This window comes from Esox lucius, chromosome 17 (assembly GCF_011004845.1).
Source record: "Esox lucius isolate fEsoLuc1 chromosome 17, fEsoLuc1.pri, whole genome shotgun sequence".
Taxonomy (NCBI): Eukaryota; Metazoa; Chordata; class Actinopteri; order Esociformes; family Esocidae; genus Esox; species Esox lucius.
In genome coordinates, this window is record NC_047585.1 from 35,171,039 (window position 1) to 35,192,166 (window position 21,128).

At 43.2% G+C, this 21,128-nt stretch overlaps 20 non-coding genes across 20 annotated transcripts; 10 read left to right on the forward strand and 10 right to left on the reverse strand.

The window, feature by feature from the left end:
- The first annotated feature begins 318 nt into the window (after positions 1-318).
- On the forward strand, positions 319-390 carry trnaw-cca. The gene has a single exon. It is a non-coding gene; the product is annotated as a tRNA-Trp (tRNA).
- A 396-nt stretch (positions 391-786) lies between these two features.
- Positions 787-859, reverse strand: trnak-uuu. The gene has a single exon. It is a non-coding gene; the product is annotated as a tRNA-Lys (tRNA).
- Positions 860-1,604: 745 nt separating this feature from the next.
- On the forward strand, positions 1,605-1,676 carry trnaw-cca. Its single transcript has one exon. It is a non-coding gene; the product is annotated as a tRNA-Trp (tRNA).
- A 396-nt stretch (positions 1,677-2,072) lies between these two features.
- trnak-uuu lies at positions 2,073-2,145 on the reverse strand. Its single transcript has one exon. It is a non-coding gene; the product is annotated as a tRNA-Lys (tRNA).
- Positions 2,146-2,889: 744 nt separating this feature from the next.
- trnaw-cca lies at positions 2,890-2,961 on the forward strand. The gene has a single exon. It is a non-coding gene; the product is annotated as a tRNA-Trp (tRNA).
- Positions 2,962-3,357: 396 nt separating this feature from the next.
- trnak-uuu lies at positions 3,358-3,430 on the reverse strand. Its single transcript has one exon. It is a non-coding gene; the product is annotated as a tRNA-Lys (tRNA).
- A 744-nt stretch (positions 3,431-4,174) lies between these two features.
- Positions 4,175-4,246, forward strand: trnaw-cca. Its single transcript has one exon. It is a non-coding gene; the product is annotated as a tRNA-Trp (tRNA).
- Positions 4,247-4,642: 396 nt separating this feature from the next.
- On the reverse strand, positions 4,643-4,715 carry trnak-uuu. Its single transcript has one exon. It is a non-coding gene; the product is annotated as a tRNA-Lys (tRNA).
- A 744-nt stretch (positions 4,716-5,459) lies between these two features.
- On the forward strand, positions 5,460-5,531 carry trnaw-cca. The gene has a single exon. It is a non-coding gene; the product is annotated as a tRNA-Trp (tRNA).
- Positions 5,532-5,927: 396 nt separating this feature from the next.
- Positions 5,928-6,000, reverse strand: trnak-uuu. Its single transcript has one exon. It is a non-coding gene; the product is annotated as a tRNA-Lys (tRNA).
- Positions 6,001-6,744: 744 nt separating this feature from the next.
- trnaw-cca lies at positions 6,745-6,816 on the forward strand. The gene has a single exon. It is a non-coding gene; the product is annotated as a tRNA-Trp (tRNA).
- A 396-nt stretch (positions 6,817-7,212) lies between these two features.
- trnak-uuu lies at positions 7,213-7,285 on the reverse strand. Its single transcript has one exon. It is a non-coding gene; the product is annotated as a tRNA-Lys (tRNA).
- Positions 7,286-8,029: 744 nt separating this feature from the next.
- On the forward strand, positions 8,030-8,101 carry trnaw-cca. Its single transcript has one exon. It is a non-coding gene; the product is annotated as a tRNA-Trp (tRNA).
- Positions 8,102-8,497: 396 nt separating this feature from the next.
- Positions 8,498-8,570, reverse strand: trnak-uuu. Its single transcript has one exon. It is a non-coding gene; the product is annotated as a tRNA-Lys (tRNA).
- A 744-nt stretch (positions 8,571-9,314) lies between these two features.
- trnaw-cca lies at positions 9,315-9,386 on the forward strand. The gene has a single exon. It is a non-coding gene; the product is annotated as a tRNA-Trp (tRNA).
- A 396-nt stretch (positions 9,387-9,782) lies between these two features.
- trnak-uuu lies at positions 9,783-9,855 on the reverse strand. Its single transcript has one exon. It is a non-coding gene; the product is annotated as a tRNA-Lys (tRNA).
- A 744-nt stretch (positions 9,856-10,599) lies between these two features.
- On the forward strand, positions 10,600-10,671 carry trnaw-cca. The gene has a single exon. It is a non-coding gene; the product is annotated as a tRNA-Trp (tRNA).
- A 396-nt stretch (positions 10,672-11,067) lies between these two features.
- On the reverse strand, positions 11,068-11,140 carry trnak-uuu. The gene has a single exon. It is a non-coding gene; the product is annotated as a tRNA-Lys (tRNA).
- Positions 11,141-11,884: 744 nt separating this feature from the next.
- On the forward strand, positions 11,885-11,956 carry trnaw-cca. Its single transcript has one exon. It is a non-coding gene; the product is annotated as a tRNA-Trp (tRNA).
- A 445-nt stretch (positions 11,957-12,401) lies between these two features.
- Positions 12,402-12,474, reverse strand: trnak-uuu. The gene has a single exon. It is a non-coding gene; the product is annotated as a tRNA-Lys (tRNA).
- Positions 12,475-21,128: the final 8,654 nt, after the last annotated feature.

The window sequence follows — 21,128 nt, forward strand, 5'->3', positions numbered from 1 at the left end:
TGGAATCCAGTCGAAATGTGGGAACATTCCAAAGCTTCCCCGGAAGAGGGATATATAAAGGGCCCATGCTGAACTGCAAGGTTGAGATACTCTTCGCCTGAACAGGGACTTGAACCCTGGACCCTCAGATTAAAAGTCTGATGCTCTACCGACTGAGCTATCCAGGCTCTGTGCAGTCTGCCTTCGTCACGTTGTGTCGCAGGAAATACCCACTTCAAACAGTCACAAAATCACTCATTCTCTGTTCTGAGGGTCAGAAAATGTATGTAGAGTCATGCTAAAGTGTCGTGCCAAAAAACCCAGGGCCTTTCCTTATAGGACCTCGTGGCGCAACGGTAGCGCGTCTGACTCCAGATCAGAAGGTTGCGTGTTCAAATCACGTCGGGGTCATGTGTTTTATACAAACAAGACGAGGTTGACTTGCATTGCAGACAAGAAATAATCCAAACATAGAGTAGGCCTAGCCATCCCTGTTCCTGGAAATGTACTCTGCTCTCGGTGTTGTGTTCAATTGGGAACACAGGCTTTTTGACAATTTTCAGAAATCTCACTGACACTCAAAATTCCGGTGGGTTTGCACTCGACAAAATGCTGCAAACCCTTTGAGCTTTTTGACCAATTCCAGAAATTTCAGTGACACTCAAAATTCCGTTGGGTTTACACTCGACGAAATGCTGCAAACACTTTGAGCTTTTTGACAAATTCCAGAAATCTCAGTGACACTCAAAATTCCGTTGGGTTTACACTCGACGAAATGCTGCAATCCCTTTGGCATTAAATAGGTCACGCCCGAACAGGGACTTGAACCCTGGACCCTCAGATTAAAAGTCTGATGCTCTACCGACTGAGCTATCCGGGCTCTGTAAGGCACCTTCACACCACCCTGGTGTCCCAGTCCAATCTCTATATTCCTGCAATGAATGGATTTGCCATGGAATCAACAAAGCAATGAGGCATCAACATGAAGTGTTGTGTTTCCTTGGGATCAGGGTCAAAGTTTTGACAAATTCAAGACATTTCAAAGACCCCAATAGCCGTGTCGGTGGGAGAGCATCTACAGACAACGTGAGAGAGTTCCGAAAGTCACAGCTTCCATTGTGGGTGTGCTGATCTGCGTGTATACCTGTGAAAAGTCCATATTAACGTCAGTGTGAAAAACAAAAGTAACGTATTGCATGAACTCTGTGGCAGTAAAATTTCAACTTGTCAGCATTTCATGGATAACATACAGAATAAACAAATGTGTGAGGCTACAGGGGGCATTTCATGGAGTTTTGGGTTTAATTTGGAATCCAGTCGAAATGTGGGAACATTCCAAAGCTTCCCCGGAAGAGGGATATATAAAGGGCCCATGCTGAACTGCAAGGTTGAGATACTCTTCGCCTGAACAGGGACTTGAACCCTGGACCCTCAGATTAAAAGTCTGATGCTCTACCGACTGAGCTATCCAGGCTCTGTGCAGTCGGCCTTCGTCACGTTGTGTCGCAGGAAATACCCACTTCAAACAGTCACAAAATCACTCATTCTCTGTTCTGAGGGTCAGAAAATGTATGTAGAGTCATGCTAAAGTGTCGTGCCAAAAAACCCAGGGCCTTTCCTTATAGGACCTCGTGGCGCAACGGTAGCGCGTCTGACTCCAGATCAGAAGGTTGCGTGTTCAAATCACGTCGGGGTCATGTGTTTTATACAAACAAGACGAGGTTGACTTGCATTGCAGACAAGAAATAATCCAAACATAGAGTAGGCCTAGCCATCCCTGTTCCTGGAAATGTACTCTGCTCTCGGTGTTGTGTTCAATTGGGAACACAGGCTTTTTGACAATTTTCAGAAATCTCACTGACACTCAAAATTCCGGTGGGTTTGCACTCGACAAAATGCTGCAAACCCTTTGAGCTTTTTGACCAATTCCAGAAATTTCAGTGACACTCAAAATTCCGTTGGGTTTACACTCGACGAAATGCTGCAAACACTTTGAGCTTTTTGACAAATTCCAGAAATCTCAGTGACACTCAAAATTCCGTTGGGTTTACACTCGACGAAATGCGGCAATCCCTTTGGCATTAAATAGGTCACGCCCGAACAGGGACTTGAACCCTGGACCCTCAGATTAAAAGTCTGATGCTCTACCGACTGAGCTATCCGGGCTCTGAAGGCACCTTCACACCACCCTGGTGTCCCAGTCCAATCTCTATATTCCTGCAATGAATGGATTTGCCATGGAATCAACAAAGCAATGAGGCATCAACATGAAGTGTTGTGTTTCCTTGGGATCAGGGTCAAAGTTTTGACAAATTCAAGACATTTCAAAGACCCCAATAGCCGTGTCGGTGGGAGAGCATCTACAGACAACGTGAGAGAGTTCCGAAAGTCACAGCTTCCATTGTGGGTGTGCTGATCTGCGTGTATACCTGTGAAAAGTCCATATTAACGTCAGTGTGAAAAACAAAAGTAACGTATTGCATGAACTCTGTGGCAGTAAAATTTCAACTTGTCAGCATTTCATGGATAACATACAGAATAAACAAATGTGTGAGGCTACAGGGGGCATTTCATGGAGTTTTGGGTTTAATTTGGAATCCAGTCGAAATGTGGGAACATTCCAAAGCTTCCCCGGAAGAGGGATATATAAAGGGCCCATGCTGAACTGCAAGGTTGAGATACTCTTCGCCTGAACAGGGACTTGAACCCTGGACCCTCAGATTAAAAGTCTGATGCTCTACCGACTGAGCTATCCAGGCTCTGTGCAGTCGGCCTTCGTCACGTTGTGTCGCAGGAAATACCCACTTCAAACAGTCACAAAATCACTCATTCTCTGTTCTGAGGGTCAGAAAATGTATGTAGAGTCATGCTAAAGTGTCGTGCCAAAAAACCCAGGGCCTTTCCTTATAGGACCTCGTGGCGCAACGGTAGCGCGTCTGACTCCAGATCAGAAGGTTGCGTGTTCAAATCACGTCGGGGTCATGTGTTTTATACAAACAAGACGAGGTTGACTTGCATTGCAGACAAGAAATAATCCAAACATAGAGTAGGCCTAGCCATCCCTGTTCCTGGAAATGTACTCTGCTCTCGGTGTTGTGTTCAATTGGGAACACAGGCTTTTTGACAATTTTCAGAAATCTCACTGACACTCAAAATTCCGGTGGGTTTGCACTCGACAAAATGCTGCAAACCCTTTGAGCTTTTTGACCAATTCCAGAAATTTCAGTGACACTCAAAATTCCGTTGGGTTTACACTCGACGAAATGCTGCAAACACTTTGAGCTTTTTGACAAATTCCAGAAATCTCAGTGACACTCAAAATTCCGTTGGGTTTACACTCGACGAAATGCTGCAATCCCTTTGGCATTAAATAGGTCACGCCCGAACAGGGACTTGAACCCTGGACCCTCAGATTAAAAGTCTGATGCTCTACCGACTGAGCTATCCGGGCTCTGAAGGCACCTTCACACCACCCTGGTGTCCCAGTCCAATCTCTATATTCCTGCAATGAATGGATTTGCCATGGAATCAACAAAGCAATGAGGCATCAACATGAAGTGTTGTGTTTCCTTGGGATCAGGGTCAAAGTTTTGACAAATTCAAGACATTTCAAAGACCCCAATAGCCGTGTCGGTGGGAGAGCATCTACAGACAACGTGAGAGAGTTCCGAAAGTCACAGCTTCCATTGTGGGTGTGCTGATCTGCGTGTATACCTGTGAAAAGTCCATATTAACGTCAGTGTGAAAAACAAAAGTAACGTATTGCATGAACTCTGTGGCAGTAAAATTTCAACTTGTCAGCATTTCATGGATAACATACAGAATAAACAAATGTGTGAGGCTACAGGGGGCATTTCATGGAGTTTTGGGTTTAATTTGGAATCCAGTCGAAATGTGGGAACATTCCAAAGCTTCCCCGGAAGAGGGATATATAAAGGGCCCATGCTGAACTGCAAGGTTGAGATACTCTTCGCCTGAACAGGGACTTGAACCCTGGACCCTCAGATTAAAAGTCTGATGCTCTACCGACTGAGCTATCCAGGCTCTGTGCAGTCGGCCTTCGTCACGTTGTGTCGCAGGAAATACCCACTTCAAACAGTCACAAAATCACTCATTCTCTGTTCTGAGGGTCAGAAAATGTATGTAGAGTCATGCTAAAGTGTCGTGCCAAAAAACCCAGGGCCTTTCCTTATAGGACCTCGTGGCGCAACGGTAGCGCGTCTGACTCCAGATCAGAAGGTTGCGTGTTCAAATCACGTCGGGGTCATGTGTTTTATACAAACAAGACGAGGTTGACTTGCATTGCAGACAAGAAATAATCCAAACATAGAGTAGGCCTAGCCATCCCTGTTCCTGGAAATGTACTCTGCTCTCGGTGTTGTGTTCAATTGGGAACACAGGCTTTTTGACAATTTTCAGAAATCTCACTGACACTCAAAATTCCGGTGGGTTTGCACTCGACAAAATGCTGCAAACCCTTTGAGCTTTTTGACCAATTCCAGAAATTTCAGTGACACTCAAAATTCCGTTGGGTTTACACTCGACGAAATGCTGCAAACACTTTGAGCTTTTTGACAAATTCCAGAAATCTCAGTGACACTCAAAATTCCGTTGGGTTTACACTCGACGAAATGCGGCAATCCCTTTGGCATTAAATAGGTCACGCCCGAACAGGGACTTGAACCCTGGACCCTCAGATTAAAAGTCTGATGCTCTACCGACTGAGCTATCCGGGCTCTGAAGGCACCTTCACACCACCCTGGTGTCCCAGTCCAATCTCTATATTCCTGCAATGAATGGATTTGCCATGGAATCAACAAAGCAATGAGGCATCAACATGAAGTGTTGTGTTTCCTTGGGATCAGGGTCAAAGTTTTGACAAATTCAAGACATTTCAAAGACCCCAATAGCCGTGTCGGTGGGAGAGCATCTACAGACAACGTGAGAGAGTTCCGAAAGTCACAGCTTCCATTGTGGGTGTGCTGATCTGCGTGTATACCTGTGAAAAGTCCATATTAACGTCAGTGTGAAAAACAAAAGTAACGTATTGCATGAACTCTGTGGCAGTAAAATTTCAACTTGTCAGCATTTCATGGATAACATACAGAATAAACAAATGTGTGAGGCTACAGGGGGCATTTCATGGAGTTTTGGGTTTAATTTGGAATCCAGTCGAAATGTGGGAACATTTCAACGCTTTCCCGGAAGAGGGATATATAAAGGGCCCATGCTGAACTGCAAGGTAGAGATACTCTTCGCCTGAACAGGGACTTGAACCCTGGACCCTCAGATTAAAAGTCTGATGCTCTACCGACTGAGCTATCCAGGCTCTGTGCAGTCGGCCTTCGTCACGTTGTGTCGCAGGAAATACCCACTTCAAACAGTCACAAAATCACTCATTCTCTGTTCTGAGGGTCAGAAAATGTATGTAGAGTCATGCTAAAGTGTCGTGCCAAAAAACCCAGGGCCTTTCCTTATAGGACCTCGTGGCGCAACGGTAGCGCGTCTGACTCCAGATCAGAAGGTTGCGTGTTCAAATCACGTCGGGGTCATGTGTTTTATACAAACAAGACGAGGTTGACTTGCATTGCAGACAAGAAATAATCCAAACATAGAGTAGGCCTAGCCATCCCTGTTCCTGGAAATGTACTCTGCTCTCGGTGTTGTGTTCAATTGGGAACACAGGCTTTTTGACAATTTTCAGAAATCTCACTGACACTCAAAATTCCGGTGGGTTTGCACTCGACAAAATGCTGCAAACCCTTTGAGCTTTTTGACCAATTCCAGAAATTTCAGTGACACTCAAAATTCCATTGGGTTTACACTCGACGAAATGCTGCAAACACTTTGAGCTTTTTGACAAATTCCAGAAATCTCAGTGACACTCAAAATTCCGTTGGGTTTACACTCGACGAAATGCGGCAATCCCTTTGGCATTAAATAGGTCACGCCCGAACAGGGACTTGAACCCTGGACCCTCAGATTAAAAGTCTGATGCTCTACCGACTGAGCTATCCGGGCTCTGAAGGCACCTTCACACCACCCTGGTGTCCCAGTCCAATCTCTATATTCCTGCAATGAATGGATTTGCCATGGAATCAACAAAGCAATGAGGCATCAACATGAAGTGTTGTGTTTCCTTGGGATCAGGGTCAAAGTTTTGACAAATTCAAGACATTTCAAAGACCCCAATAGCCGTGTCGGTGGGAGAGCATCTACAGACAACGTGAGAGAGTTCCGAAAGTCACAGCTTCCATTGTGGGTGTGCTGATCTGCGTGTATACCTGTGAAAAGTCCATATTAACGTCAGTGTGAAAAACAAAAGTAACGTATTGCATGAACTCTGTGGCAGTAAAATTTCAACTTGTCAGCATTTCATGGATAACATACAGAATAAACAAATGTGTGAGGCTACAGGGGGCATTTCATGGAGTTTTGGGTTTAATTTGGAATCCAGTCGAAATGTGGGAACATTCCAAAGCTTCCCCGGAAGAGGGATATATAAAGGGCCCATGCTGAACTGCAAGGTTGAGATACTCTTCGCCTGAACAGGGACTTGAACCCTGGACCCTCAGATTAAAAGTCTGATGCTCTACCGACTGAGCTATCCAGGCTCTGTGCAGTCGGCCTTCGTCACGTTGTGTCGCAGGAAATACCCACTTCAAACAGTCACAAAATCACTCATTCTCTGTTCTGAGGGTCAGAAAATGTATGTAGAGTCATGCTAAAGTGTCGTGCCAAAAAACCCAGGGCCTTTCCTTATAGGACCTCGTGGCGCAACGGTAGCGCGTCTGACTCCAGATCAGAAGGTTGCGTGTTCAAATCACGTCGGGGTCATGTGTTTTATACAAACAAGACGAGGTTGACTTGCATTGCAGACAAGAAATAATCCAAACATAGAGTAGGCCTAGCCATCCCTGTTCCTGGAAATGTACTCTGCTCTCGGTGTTGTGTTCAATTGGGAACACAGGCTTTTTGACAATTTTCAGAAATCTCACTGACACTCAAAATTCCGGTGGGTTTGCACTCGACAAAATGCTGCAAACCCTTTGAGCTTTTTGACCAATTCCAGAAATTTCAGTGACACTCAAAATTCCGTTGGGTTTACACTCGACGAAATGCTGCAAACACTTTGAGCTTTTTGACAAATTCCAGAAATCTCAGTGACACTCAAAATTCCGTTGGGTTTACACTCGACGAAATGCGGCAATCCCTTTGGCATTAAATAGGTCACGCCCGAACAGGGACTTGAACCCTGGACCCTCAGATTAAAAGTCTGATGCTCTACCGACTGAGCTATCCGGGCTCTGAAGGCACCTTCACACCACCCTGGTGTCCCAGTCCAATCTCTATATTCCTGCAATGAATGGATTTGCCATGGAATCAACAAAGCAATGAGGCATCAACATGAAGTGTTGTGTTTCCTTGGGATCAGGGTCAAAGTTTTGACAAATTCAAGACATTTCAAAGACCCCAATAGCCGTGTCGGTGGGAGAGCATCTACAGACAACGTGAGAGAGTTCCGAAAGTCACAGCTTCCATTGTGGGTGTGCTGATCTGCGTGTATACCTGTGAAAAGTCCATATTAACGTCAGTGTGAAAAACAAAAGTAACGTATTGCATGAACTCTGTGGCAGTAAAATTTCAACTTGTCAGCATTTCATGGATAACATACAGAATAAACAAATGTGTGAGGCTACAGGGGGCATTTCATGGAGTTTTGGGTTTAATTTGGAATCCAGTCGAAATGTGGGAACATTCCAAAGCTTCCCCGGAAGAGGGATATATAAAGGGCCCATGCTGAACTGCAAGGTTGAGATACTCTTCGCCTGAACAGGGACTTGAACCCTGGACCCTCAGATTAAAAGTCTGATGCTCTACCGACTGAGCTATCCAGGCTCTGTGCAGTCGGCCTTCGTCACGTTGTGTCGCAGGAAATACCCACTTCAAACAGTCACAAAATCACTCATTCTCTGTTCTGAGGGTCAGAAAATGTATGTAGAGTCATGCTAAAGTGTCGTGCCAAAAAACCCAGGGCCTTTCCTTATAGGACCTCGTGGCGCAACGGTAGCGCGTCTGACTCCAGATCAGAAGGTTGCGTGTTCAAATCACGTCGGGGTCATGTGTTTTATACAAACAAGACGAGGTTGACTTGCATTGCAGACAAGAAATAATCCAAACATAGAGTAGGCCTAGCCATCCCTGTTCCTGGAAATGTACTCTGCTCTCGGTGTTGTGTTCAATTGGGAACACAGGCTTTTTGACAATTTTCAGAAATCTCACTGACACTCAAAATTCCGGTGGGTTTGCACTCGACAAAATGCTGCAAACCCTTTGAGCTTTTTGACCAATTCCAGAAATTTCAGTGACACTCAAAATTCCGTTGGGTTTACACTCGACGAAATGCTGCAAACACTTTGAGCTTTTTGACAAATTCCAGAAATCTCAGTGACACTCAAAATTCCGTTGGGTTTACACTCGACGAAATGCGGCAATCCCTTTGGCATTAAATAGGTCACGCCCGAACAGGGACTTGAACCCTGGACCCTCAGATTAAAAGTCTGATGCTCTACCGACTGAGCTATCCGGGCTCTGAAGGCACCTTCACACCACCCTGGTGTCCCAGTCCAATCTCTATATTCCTGCAATGAATGGATTTGCCATGGAATCAACAAAGCAATGAGGCATCAACATGAAGTGTTGTGTTTCCTTGGGATCAGGGTCAAAGTTTTGACAAATTCAAGACATTTCAAAGACCCCAATAGCCGTGTCGGTGGGAGAGCATCTACAGACAACGTGAGAGAGTTCCGAAAGTCACAGCTTCCATTGTGGGTGTGCTGATCTGCGTGTATACCTGTGAAAAGTCCATATTAACGTCAGTGTGAAAAACAAAAGTAACGTATTGCATGAACTCTGTGGCAGTAAAATTTCAACTTGTCAGCATTTCATGGATAACATACAGAATAAACAAATGTGTGAGGCTACAGGGGGCATTTCATGGAGTTTTGGGTTTAATTTGGAATCCAGTCGAAATGTGGGAACATTCCAAAGCTTCCCCGGAAGAGGGATATATAAAGGGCCCATGCTGAACTGCAAGGTTGAGATACTCTTCGCCTGAACAGGGACTTGAACCCTGGACCCTCAGATTAAAAGTCTGATGCTCTACCGACTGAGCTATCCAGGCTCTGTGCAGTCGGCCTTCGTCACGTTGTGTCGCAGGAAATACCCACTTCAAACAGTCACAAAATCACTCATTCTCTGTTCTGAGGGTCAGAAAATGTATGTAGAGTCATGCTAAAATGTTGTGCCAAAAAACCCAGGGCCTTTCCTTATAGGACCTCGTGGCGCAACGGTAGCGCGTCTGACTCCAGATCAGAAGGTTGCGTGTTCAAATCACGTCGGGGTCATGTGTTTTATACAAACAAGATGAGGTTGACTTGCATTGCAGACAAGAAATAATCCAAACATAGAGTAGGCCTAGCCATCCCTGTTCCTGGAAATGTACTCTGCTCTCGGTGTTGTGTTCAATTGGGAACACAGGCTTTTTGACAATTTTCAGAAATCTCACTGACACTCAAAATTCCGGTGGGTTTGCACTCGACAAAATGCTGCAAACCCTTTGAGCTTTTTGACCAATTCCAGAAATTTCAGTGACACTCAAAATTCCGTTGGGTTTACACTCGACGAAATGCTGCAAACACTTTGAGCTTTTTGACAAATTCCAGAAATCTCAGTGACACTCAAAATTCCGTTGGGTTTACACTCGACGAAATGCGGCAATCCCTTTGGCATTAAATAGGTCACGCCCGAACAGGGACTTGAACCCTGGACCCTCAGATTAAAAGTCTGATGCTCTACCGACTGAGCTATCCGGGCTCTGAAGGCACCTTCACACCACCCTGGTGTCCCAGTCCAATCTCTATATTCCTGCAATGAATGGATTTGCCATGGAATCAACAAAGCAATGAGGCATCAACATGAAGTGTTGTGTTTCCTTGGGATCAGGGTCAAAGTTTTGACAAATTCAAGACATTTCAAAGACCCCAATAGCCGTGTCGGTGGGAGAGCATCTACAGACAACGTGAGAGAGTTCCGAAAGTCACAGCTTCCATTGTGGGTGTGCTGATCTGCGTGTATACCTGTGAAAAGTCCATATTAACGTCAGTGTGAAAAACAAAAGTAACGTATTGCATGAACTCTGTGGCAGTAAAATTTCAACTTGTCAGCATTTCATGGATAACATACAGAATAAACAAATGTGTGAGGCTACAGGGGGCATTTCATGGAGTTTTGGGTTTAATTTGGAATCCAGTCGAAATGTGGGAACATTCCAAAGCTTCCCCGGAAGAGGGATATATAAAGGGCCCATGCTGAACTGCAAGGTTGAGATACTCTTCGCCTGAACAGGGACTTGAACCCTGGACCCTCAGATTAAAAGTCTGATGCTCTACCGACTGAGCTATCCAGGCTCTGTGCAGTCGGCCTTCGTCACGTTGTGTCGCAGGAAATACCCACTTCAAACAGTCACAAAATCACTCATTCTCTGTTCTGAGGGTCAGAAAATGTATGTAGAGTCATGCTAAAGTGTCGTGCCAAAAAACCCAGGGCCTTTCTTTATAGGACCTCGTGGCGCAACGGTAGCGCGTCTGACTCCAGATCAGAAGGTTGCGTGTTCAAATCACGTCGGGGTCATGTGTTTTATACAAACAAGACGAGGTTGACTTGCATTGCAGACAAGAAATAATCCAAACATAGAGTAGGCCTAGCCATCCCTGTTCCTGGAAATGTACTCTGCTCTCGGTGTTGTGTTCAATTGGGAACACAGGCTTTTTGACAATTTTCAGAAATCTCACTGACACTCAAAATTCCGGTGGGTTTGCACTCGACAAAATGCTGCAAACCCTTTGAGCTTTTTGACCAATTCCAGAAATTTCAGTGACACTCAAAATTCCGTTGGGTTTACACTCGACGAAATGCTGCAAACACTTTGAGCTTTTTGACAAATTCCAGAAATCTCAGTGACACTCAAAATTCCGTTGGGTTTACACTCGACGAAATGCGGCAATCCCTTTGGCATTAAATAGGTCACGCCCGAACAGGGACTTGAACCCTGGACCCTCAGATTAAAAGTCTGATGCTCTACCGACTGAGCTATCCGGGCTCTGAAGGCACCTTCACACCACCCTGGTGTCCCAGTCCAATCTCTATATTCCTGCAATGAATGGATTTGCCATGGAATCAACAAAGCAATGAGGCATCAACATGAAGTGTTGTGTTTCCTTGGGATCAGGGTCAAAGTTTTGACAAATTCAAGACATTTCAAAGACCCCAATAGCCGTGTCGGTGGGAGAGCATCTACAGACAACGTGAGAGAGTTCCGAAAGTCACAGCTTCCATTGTGGGTGTGCTGATCTGCGTGTATACCTGTGAAAAGTCCATATTAACGTCAGTGTGAAAAACAAAAGTAACGTATTGCATGAACTCTGTGGCAGTAAAATTTCAACTTGTCAGCATTTCATGGATAACATACAGAATAAACAAATGTGTGAGGCTACAGGGGGCATTTCATGGAGTTTTGGGTTTAATTTGGAATCCAGTCGAAATGTGGGAACATTCCAAAGCTTCCCCGGAAGAGGGATATATAAAGGGCCCATGCTGAACTGCAAGGTTGAGATACTCTTCGCCTGAACAGGGACTTGAACCCTGGACCCTCAGATTAAAAGTCTGATGCTCTACCGACTGAGCTATCCAGGCTCTGTGCAGTCGGCCTTCGTCACGTTGTGTCGCAGGAAATACCCACTTCAAACAGTCACAAAATCACTCATTCTCTGTTCTGAGGGTCAGAAAATGTATGTAGAGTCATGCTAAAGTGTCGTGCCAAAAAACCCAGGGCCTTTCTTTATAGGACCTCGTGGCGCAATGGTAGCGCGTCTGACTCCAGATCAGAAGGTTGCGTGTTCAAATCACGTCGGGGTCATGTGTTTTATACAAACAAGACGAGGTTGACTTGCATTGCAGACAAGAAATAATCCAAACATAGAGTAGGCCTAGCCAGAATTGCATTGCAGACAAGAAATAATCCAAACATAGAGTAGGCCTAGCCATCCCTGTTCCTGGAAATGTACTCTGCTCTCGGTGTTGTGTTCAATTGGGAACACAGGCTTTTGGACAATTTTCAGAAATCTCACTGACACTCAAAATTCCGGTGGGTTTGCACTCGACAAAATGCTGCAAACCCTTTGAGCTTTTTGACCAATTCCAGAAATTTCAGTGACACTCAAATTCCGTTGGGTTTACACTCGACGAAATGCTGCAAACACTTTGAGCTTTTTGACAAATTCCAGAAATCTCAGTGACACTCAAAATTCCGTTGGGTTTACACTCGACGAAATGCTGCAATCCCTTTGGCATTAAATAGGTCACGCCCGAACAGGGACTTGAACCCTGGACCCTCAGATTAAAAGTCTGATGCTCTACCGACTGAGCTATCCGGGCTCTGAAGGCACCTTCACACCACCCTGGTGTCCCAGTCCAATCTCTATATTCCTGCAATGAATGGATTTGCCATGGAATCAACAAAGCAATGAGGCATCAACATGAAGTGTTGTGTTTCCTTGGGATCAGGGTCAAAGTTTTGACAAATTCAAGACATTTCAAAGACCCCAATAGCCGTGTCGGTGGGAGAGCATCTACAGACAACGTGAGAGAGTTCCGAAAGTCACAGCTTCCATTGTGGGTGTGCTGATCTGCGTGTATACCTGTGAAAAGTCCATATTCATGTCAGTGTGAAAAACAAAAGTAGCATAATTGTGAAAAACGAAACATCTTCCATGCACCACAATTTAAACTTGCCAGCATTTCATAGAAAACATACAGAATAAACATATCAATGAGGCTACAAGGGGGCATTCCTACTACTTTTGACAAATTCCAGAAATCTCAGTGACACTCAAAATTCACAGCTTCCATTGTGGATGTTCTGATCTGCGTGGATGTTGTATACAAACATTAAATCAGGGTACATTTGTAATTCATGCAGAGCACAGTTGTTTTCTTTTTCCACTATGAGAATATGCTTTGGTGGAAACATTAATGCTTAGCTTAGATTAGCAAAAACATTAAATAATGCCAACTTACCATGCTACAAACATAATGTTAGCAGGTGGATTCATGCAACAGAGCTATGGCTAGCATTTTCGTTTTATGTATTTTTTTGGTGAGATTAGGCTGTGCGGGACAAACGGATGTGTAGCCTACTATTGCGTTTTTCGGCTGATAGTGTTAAACTAGTGCGGTGTCAACACAATTCACGACATGACTGCAAACACCTTAAAGATATATTTTTAAAAAATGCCTGTGAAGAGCTCAGGTCAAGTTAACCGCAAGTAAAATTACGGGTGAACAATAAATGCGTGATAGTAGCGCGATCTTGTCAGCTCCCACTGACGTCATGTGCTTACTGGATGTAGCAGAAGCTCAAAAATGAAAAATGCGTTAACGGCGACAAAAAAAAGTTTAATTTTAAATTAATCGCACCCATTAACTTTGAAAGCCCTCATTTTTATATTTCTCTTTTTCTTTGTAAGGCACAGTGAATTGTTTATTTGTATGAATTGTGTTATATAAATAAACCAGCCTGATTATATCTATTATAAGTTTACCTGTGAGACAGTGGAAACCCTTGGTCAAACTGTTGAAGGAAGCTGATTACATTTCTTTTGTGTACAGGTAAAGCCATAGATATAAGAGAAAAATAAGTGGGTCCCTATGTTTATAAAAAGGACAAGGAGACCTTTGAACATGGTATAGAATATCCATGGACAAACTATCCACCTGTGTTAGTAAATTTTTTTTTTTAATTGCTTATTTTGTAAATGGGTAACTTTAAAAGCAATATCAATCTTCCAAAAAAATATATTTTCATTATAATGACAATGACCAACATTCAAACAAACAAGGCTCTATATGAAAGCTTTGGCTCCCTGGAGAAAAAATGGTTCTCTGACAACAGAGGATACTCAAAATCATGTTGGCTTTGTCAAATAAATTGCTTAACAATGGTCTCTTTCACAGCTGGGCCCTGTTTAACAACAATACAACACATGCAAAAATATGAGGGGCCGCCGTCAGGGACATTATTCAGAATTACCTCTCACAAATACATGTGAAATGCTCTTACATACATTACTGAAACACTCTCACATATACAATTGGAAGATTATTCACTCGCACACACTACTGAAACGCTCTTATATACACCACTGAAACGCTCTCATACATACAAGTGAAACGCTCTTATATACACTATACTGAAAAGCTCTCATACATACAAGTGAAACGCTCTCACATATACAAGTAAAACGCTCTTATATACACTACTGAAAAGCTCTCATACATACAAGTGAAACGCTCTTATATACGCTATGTGACTTTCCAGTGTGTCCCGGCTTGAAGTTGCAACGGTCGGTTGTTGCCCGACTGTTGTCGCATTTGACAAGGTTCTGATGAGCTGACACCAGCACAGTGTGAAGTAACGCTGCTGTCCCGCTTAGGCTGCTTGCAGGCTGTCCTTTCACACATTATAGAGAAAAGCTCTCATATAACCATGTGAAACACCTCTCACACACTATAGTGAAATCCTTTCACACATTCAAAGTCGACATCCGCGGTTCCGCGGACAGTGCTCATTTGCAGAAATATTCAGAAAAATAGAATCGCCATAATCGTCCGATTCCAATGGTATATTATTTGTAGCCACTTCCTTGAAGCGTTCCGTGTATAATTCGGGTTGTCTGTGTATAGTTTGGGTTGCTATGGGAACTTTTCACCAGGGCAACGACATTGACCATGCATCTTAGAAAGGCTAATGAATAGACAAGAATAGGGATTACAAGGGTGTACATCACTATATATGATGTTTTGAACCATAATACATCGTTTGTATTATAAATATGATATAAAAATAAAAATAAATTTGTCCACATAGTATGGGGGTGTTCTTGAGTTTTTGGGAAGAAGTTGGTAGTTTATAAAATATATAAGTCCAAACGTAACTAGCGATCTAGTGCTGGCCGTTCTAGTTCTGGCCGTTTTGTGTCATTACACCATAAAAAAAGTTAGATAGGGTTATAATCTTTCATTTTATAGGGTTTCATTTCTAGGTAGAAGAATCAAATTTTTTGGGGGTGCCTATATTTTTTACCTTCTATTATTTCATTATTTCATTATTTTCAACACAATTACAGTGTAATTTGATAGTAAAGGCATGAAAGTATGAGGAAATACCATTGACACAAAACCTCATAATGCTTTCAAAAAATAATCTTGATGCTGAATGGCAGAAATGTTTTCAGATTTTATTTTTTTGCCTTTCAAACAGATGAGTTTTATAAATAGTGACCCAGAAGTCTGTTTTTATGTATTTTGTAGCCAGAGGGGTTGTTATTACCAGGATACATCATAATAGGTTGTATCTGTTACAGAAATGAATCTAGGACCCAAAATGTCCAAGTAGTGGAATCCGGCTGAAATCCCCATAGGCTACTTATATTATATATATGTAATATATATATGTCCCATAAGGTGGCCATTCCTCTGGCTTTAGGCTGAACAGTCCTCATTTGTACTCCTTTTGAGAAAATAACAAAAAGGTTTTGACACATTACCTTGTTAGTTTAATACTTATTGGCTACAAATCTGTGTAAAAAATCTGTATCAAAATAAATAATTTAATTGGTTACATTTTCGTGTCGTGACCTATCAACACAATTTTAATATTCAAACGAGCCATGTGTTGATTCGCCACAACACCTGCTAACTGCAGTTACTACCACCAAGCTGTCAATCAAGCTCTCAGTGACAGAGAACGTAACATTAACTAAAGTTGGTTGGTGGACTGAAATTCTGAAAATGCTCATACTTACATCTATAGGCAAAGCCTATACATGTGAAACAGAATGTGCTGTATTACCCTTTATCTATCTAGATAAAAACATTAAGAACAGTTTCTGTATTATGTTTATTAGACCTATGTATTATGAATTGGAAGGACACTTTGTCATGAGCAGTATCTTGTATATTTATTATTAGCAATGTGGGATATGTATGCACCTTTATGATAAGATAAGATATTCCTTAATGTGTCCCACAATGGGAAAATGTTACAGCAGCAAAGTGGATAGAGAAAAAAACTGTAAAACAAACAATAAGCAGCAGCAGTTGCACATGGGCAACAGATTGCACAGTGAATAAGGAATGGTATTGCACAGTAATTATTGCACATTGTTATTAAATATAAATATGATATATATTAATTTTAATTTTAATTTTAATATTATTATTGATGCCAAGAATTTTTACATATTAAAATTTAAAACGGGATCATACCAAACAAATATCTGTTTGCGTGTCCCTGTGTATGCAAAGTGTCCTCCTTTTTAAAGTGAAGGAAATGGCCACCTTAGTGTCCCAGGATATAAAACACAAAAACTCTCTCAAACAAAATCGTTAGAGAGGGCAGGACATCAGAAAGTTACAGTGAAAAAATAAGAACAAACAAAGAGAGAATAAAAGTTAAGTAAAAAAAAAGACTACTCAAAGGCGAGAGTAATGTAACAGGCAGCATGCAGCTTTCCCGCACGCGCACTACTAATCATCTTAAAGGACAGTGGGGAGAACAAATATTTGATACACTGCCGATTTTGCAGGTTTTCCAAATTACAAAGCATGTAGAAGTCTGTAATTTTTATCATAGGTACTCTTCAACTGTGAGTGACGGAATCTAAAATAAAAATCCAGGGGTCTTTGTATGATTTTTAAATAATTAATTTGCATTTTATTGCATGACACAAGTATTTGATACATCAGAAAAGCAGAACTAAAATTTTGGTACAGAAACATTTGTTTCATCATACGTTTCCTGTAGTTCTTGACCAGGTATGCACACACTGCAGCAGGGATTTTGTACCACTCCTCCATACAGACCTTCTCCAGATCCTTCAGGTTTCGGGGCTGTCGCTGGGCAATATGGACTTTCAGCTCCCTCCAAAGAATTTCTATTGGGTTCAGGTCTGGAGATGGGCTAGGCCACTCCAGGACCTTGAGATGCTTCTTACGGAGCCACTCCTTAGTTGCCCTGGCTGTGCGTTTAGGGTCGTTGTCATGCTGGAAGACCCAGCCACAACCCATCTTCAATGCTCTTACAGAGGGAAGGAGGTTGTTGGTCCAAGATCTTGCGATACATGGCCCCATCCATCCTCCCCTCAATACGGTGCAATGATCCTGTCCCCTTTGCAGAAAAGCTTCCCCAAAGAATGATGCTTCCACCTCCATCTATCACGGTTGGGATGGTGTTCTTGGGGTTGTCCCCATCCTTCTTCTTCCTCCTAACACGGCGAGTGGAGTTTAGACCAAAAAGCTCTATATTTGTCTCATCAGACCACATGACCTTCTCCCATTCCTCCTCTGGATCATCCAGATGGTCATTGGCAAACTTCAGACGAGCATGGACATGCGCTTGCTGGAGCAGGTGGACCTTGCATGCACTGAAGGATTTTAATCCATGACAGCGTAATGTGTTACTAATGGTTTTCTTTGAGACTGTGGTTCCAGCTCTCTTCAGGTCATTGACCAGGTCCTGCCGTGTAGTTCTGGGCTGATCCCTCACCATCCTCATGATCATTGATGCCCCACGAAGGTAAGTTCTTGCATGGAGCCCCAGGCTGAGGGAGATTGACCGTCAGCTTGAACTTCTTCCATTTTCTAAAAATTGCGCCAACAGTTGTCCCCTTCTCACCAAGCTGCTTGCCTATTGTCCTGTAGCCCATCCTAGCCTTTTGCAGGTCTACAATTTTATCCCTGATGTCCTTACACAGCTCTCTGGTCTTGGCCATTGTGGAGAGGTTGGAGTCTGTTTGATTGAGTGTGTGGACAGGTGTCTTTTATACAGGAAACAAGTTCAAACAGGTGCAGTTAATACAGGTAATGAGTGGAGAACAGGATGGCTTCTTAAAGAAAAACTAACAGGTCTGTGAGAGCCGGAATTCTTATTGGTTGGTAGGTAATCAAATACTTATGTCATGCAATAAAATGCAAATTCATTATTTAAAAATCATACAATGTGATTTACAATGTAGAACCTCGGATTCAGGAGGAACAGTGTGGTTTTCGTCCGGGCCGTGGAACACTGGACCAGCTCTATACCCTCTACGGGGTGTTGGAGGGTTCATGGGAGTTTGCCCAACCAATCCACATGTGTTTTGTGGATTTGGAGAAGGCATTCGACTGTGTCCCTCGCGGCATCTTGTGGAGGTTGCTTCGGGAATATGGGGTCCTGGGTCCTTTGCTAAGGGCTGTCAGGTCCCTGTACAACCGAAGCAGGAGCTTGGTCCGCATTGCCGGCAGTAAGTCAGACTTGTTCCCAGTGCATGTTGGACTCCGGCAGGGCTGCCCTTTGTCGCCGGTTCTGTTCGTAATTTTTATGGACAGAATTTCTAGGCGCAGCCAGGGGCCGGAGGGTGTCAGGTTTGGGGACCACACAATTTCGTCTCTGCTCTTTGCAGATGATGTTGTCGTGTTGGCCCCTTCTAACCAGGACCTTCAGCATGCGCTGGGACGGTTTGCAGCCGAGTGTGAAGCGGTGGGGATGAAAATCAGTACCTCCAAATCCGAGGCCATGGTCCTCAGTCGGAAAAGGGTGGCTTGCCCACTTCAGGTTGGTGGAGAGTGCCTGCCTCAAGTGGAGGAGTTTAAGTATCTAGGGGTCTTGTTCACGAGTGAGGGAAGAATGGAACGGGAGATTGACAGACGGATCGTGCAGCTTCTGCAGTAATGCGGTCGATGTATCGGTCTGTCGTGGTGAAGAAAGAGCTGAGCCGCAAGGCGAAGCTCTCGATTTACCAGTCAATCTACGTTCCTACTCTCACCTATGGTCATGAGCTTTGGGTCATGACCGAAAGGACAAGATCCCGGATACAGGCGGCCGAAATGAGCTTTCTCCGCTGGGTGGCTGGGTGATCCCTTAGAGATAGGGTGAGAAGCTCGGTCACCCGGGAGGAGCTCAGAGTAGAGCCGCTGCTCCTCCACATCGAGAGGGGTCAGCTGAGGTGGCTTGGGCATCTGTTTCGGATGCCTCCGGAACGCCTTCCTGGGAAGGTGTTCCGGTCCCGTCCCACCGGGAGGAGACCCCGGGGAAGACCTAGGACACGCTGGAGGGACTATGTCTCCCGGCTGGCCTGGGAACACCTCAGTGTCCCCCGGAAGAGCTGGAGGAAGTGTCTGGGGAGAGGGAAGTCTGGGCATCTCTGCTTAGACTGCTTCCCCCGCGACCCGGCCCCGGATAAGCAGAAGATGATGGATGGATGGAATGTGATTTTTCAGACTTTTGTTTTAGATTTTTTTTCTCTCATAGTTGAAGTGTACCTATGATAAAAATGACAGAGCTCTACATGCTTTGTAAGTAGGAAAACCTGCAAAATCGGCAGTGTATCAAAACTTGTTCTCCCCACTGTATATAGAAGCGTTTCACTTGTGTGAGAGCTTTTCAGTGGTGTATATAAGAGCGTTTCACTTGTATGTGTGAGAGCGTTTCACTTGTATGTATAAGAGCTTTTCAGTAGTGTATATAAGAGCGTTTCACTTGTGTGTATGAGAGCTTTTCAGTAGTGTAAATAAGAGCGTTTTACTTGTATGTGTGAGAGCTTTTCAGTAGTGTATATTAGAGCGTTTCACTTGTATGTGTGAGAGCGTTTCAGTAGTGTGTGCGAGTAAATAAACTTCCAGTTGTTTATGTGAGTGTTTCAGTAGTGTATGTAAGAGCATTTCACATGTGTTTATGAGAGGCAATTCTGAATAATGTCCCTGATGGCCCCTCGTACAAAAATATGTTGTTTTACATACATTATGTGAGAAGAACATTATATACAATTTTAAATGGATTAATATGTCAGGAAGAGCAAATAAATTAGCAAATATAGCTAAAGAAATACATAGCACAAGGTTTCTTAACGAAGTAATATTATGTGCATATGTAGTTTTTCTTATGACTATATAGAGACACATTTATAGAGACACATTTAACAATATTATGAAATGTACTATTGTACAATATTCTCAAACGTCCTGCATCTAAAAATAATCTCAAACAGGAATTTAAACTCTTATCAGGGCAGGCCAGTTTTTCATATCTCTAAATGAAAGGGGCTATGAGTTTTAAAATAACTTTATCTTATCATTTAGTTCAGTAATTATTAATTTTTTAAATGATAAGGGAGATATAGTTGGCCCCATTACATACTCTTATCAGTCATAAATCCTGCAGGTTAAGCATGAAGTGGTTCAAAGTGTCCGTTATATAGATATGAAGTTGACACAGAACAGGAAAACTACAATTAGTCTATCAACCCTATGCAGTCTTAATCAAAAGACCATGGTCTCACAGCTTCAGCAGCCATTGGCTTACACTAGCCCAATTGTTGGGCTCTGTTTTAGATCTGTTTGGGTTTTGCCTTTCCTTTTTAATGTAGCCTGTTCTGTTTGCGTTTTGTCCTTTGATTTTGAAAGTAGCTTGCCTTTCTTTATTACTGTTTACACCTGTGTCTTGTTTGCCCCCTTGTTGTGTCCGTATTTAAGTTCCTCATGCCCCTCTTTTTCTGGTTGGTCATTGTTTTCCTGTTGATGAGTGTGTTTTTGGTTTATTGGACTTCGGTTTTCCTCATAAACCTCTGCGCCTGTGTCCTGCTTCCATGCCAAATTGTGACACTCATCAGGGTTCTGAAAGAGTCACTGCTCCAAGAAAGAAAATGCTTTCAAACCCCATACTGGTAGCATTCCCTACAAAACAATTGAGCCACCTCATCTCAGCGCCTACTGAGCTCTCTGCTCTGTCCCAGTTTCCACCTGGAGCGTTTGGTTTTTTGTTCTTGGATTTGGTTTCCGATTTGTTTCATTTGTGTTTCTCATTTTTCCTTGTTTTTGTTATCAGTAAATCACCCCTGAGCAACGCAATACATTTCTGGCATTCATTTCCATGCTGTGCACTGTTATAGTGGAAAGTACCAACAGATATACTGGAGTAAACTGGACCTCACTACAAGTAAACTATTGTGATGGCAATTCCATCGATGAAACATTTAAAGGAGTTAGTACAGAGA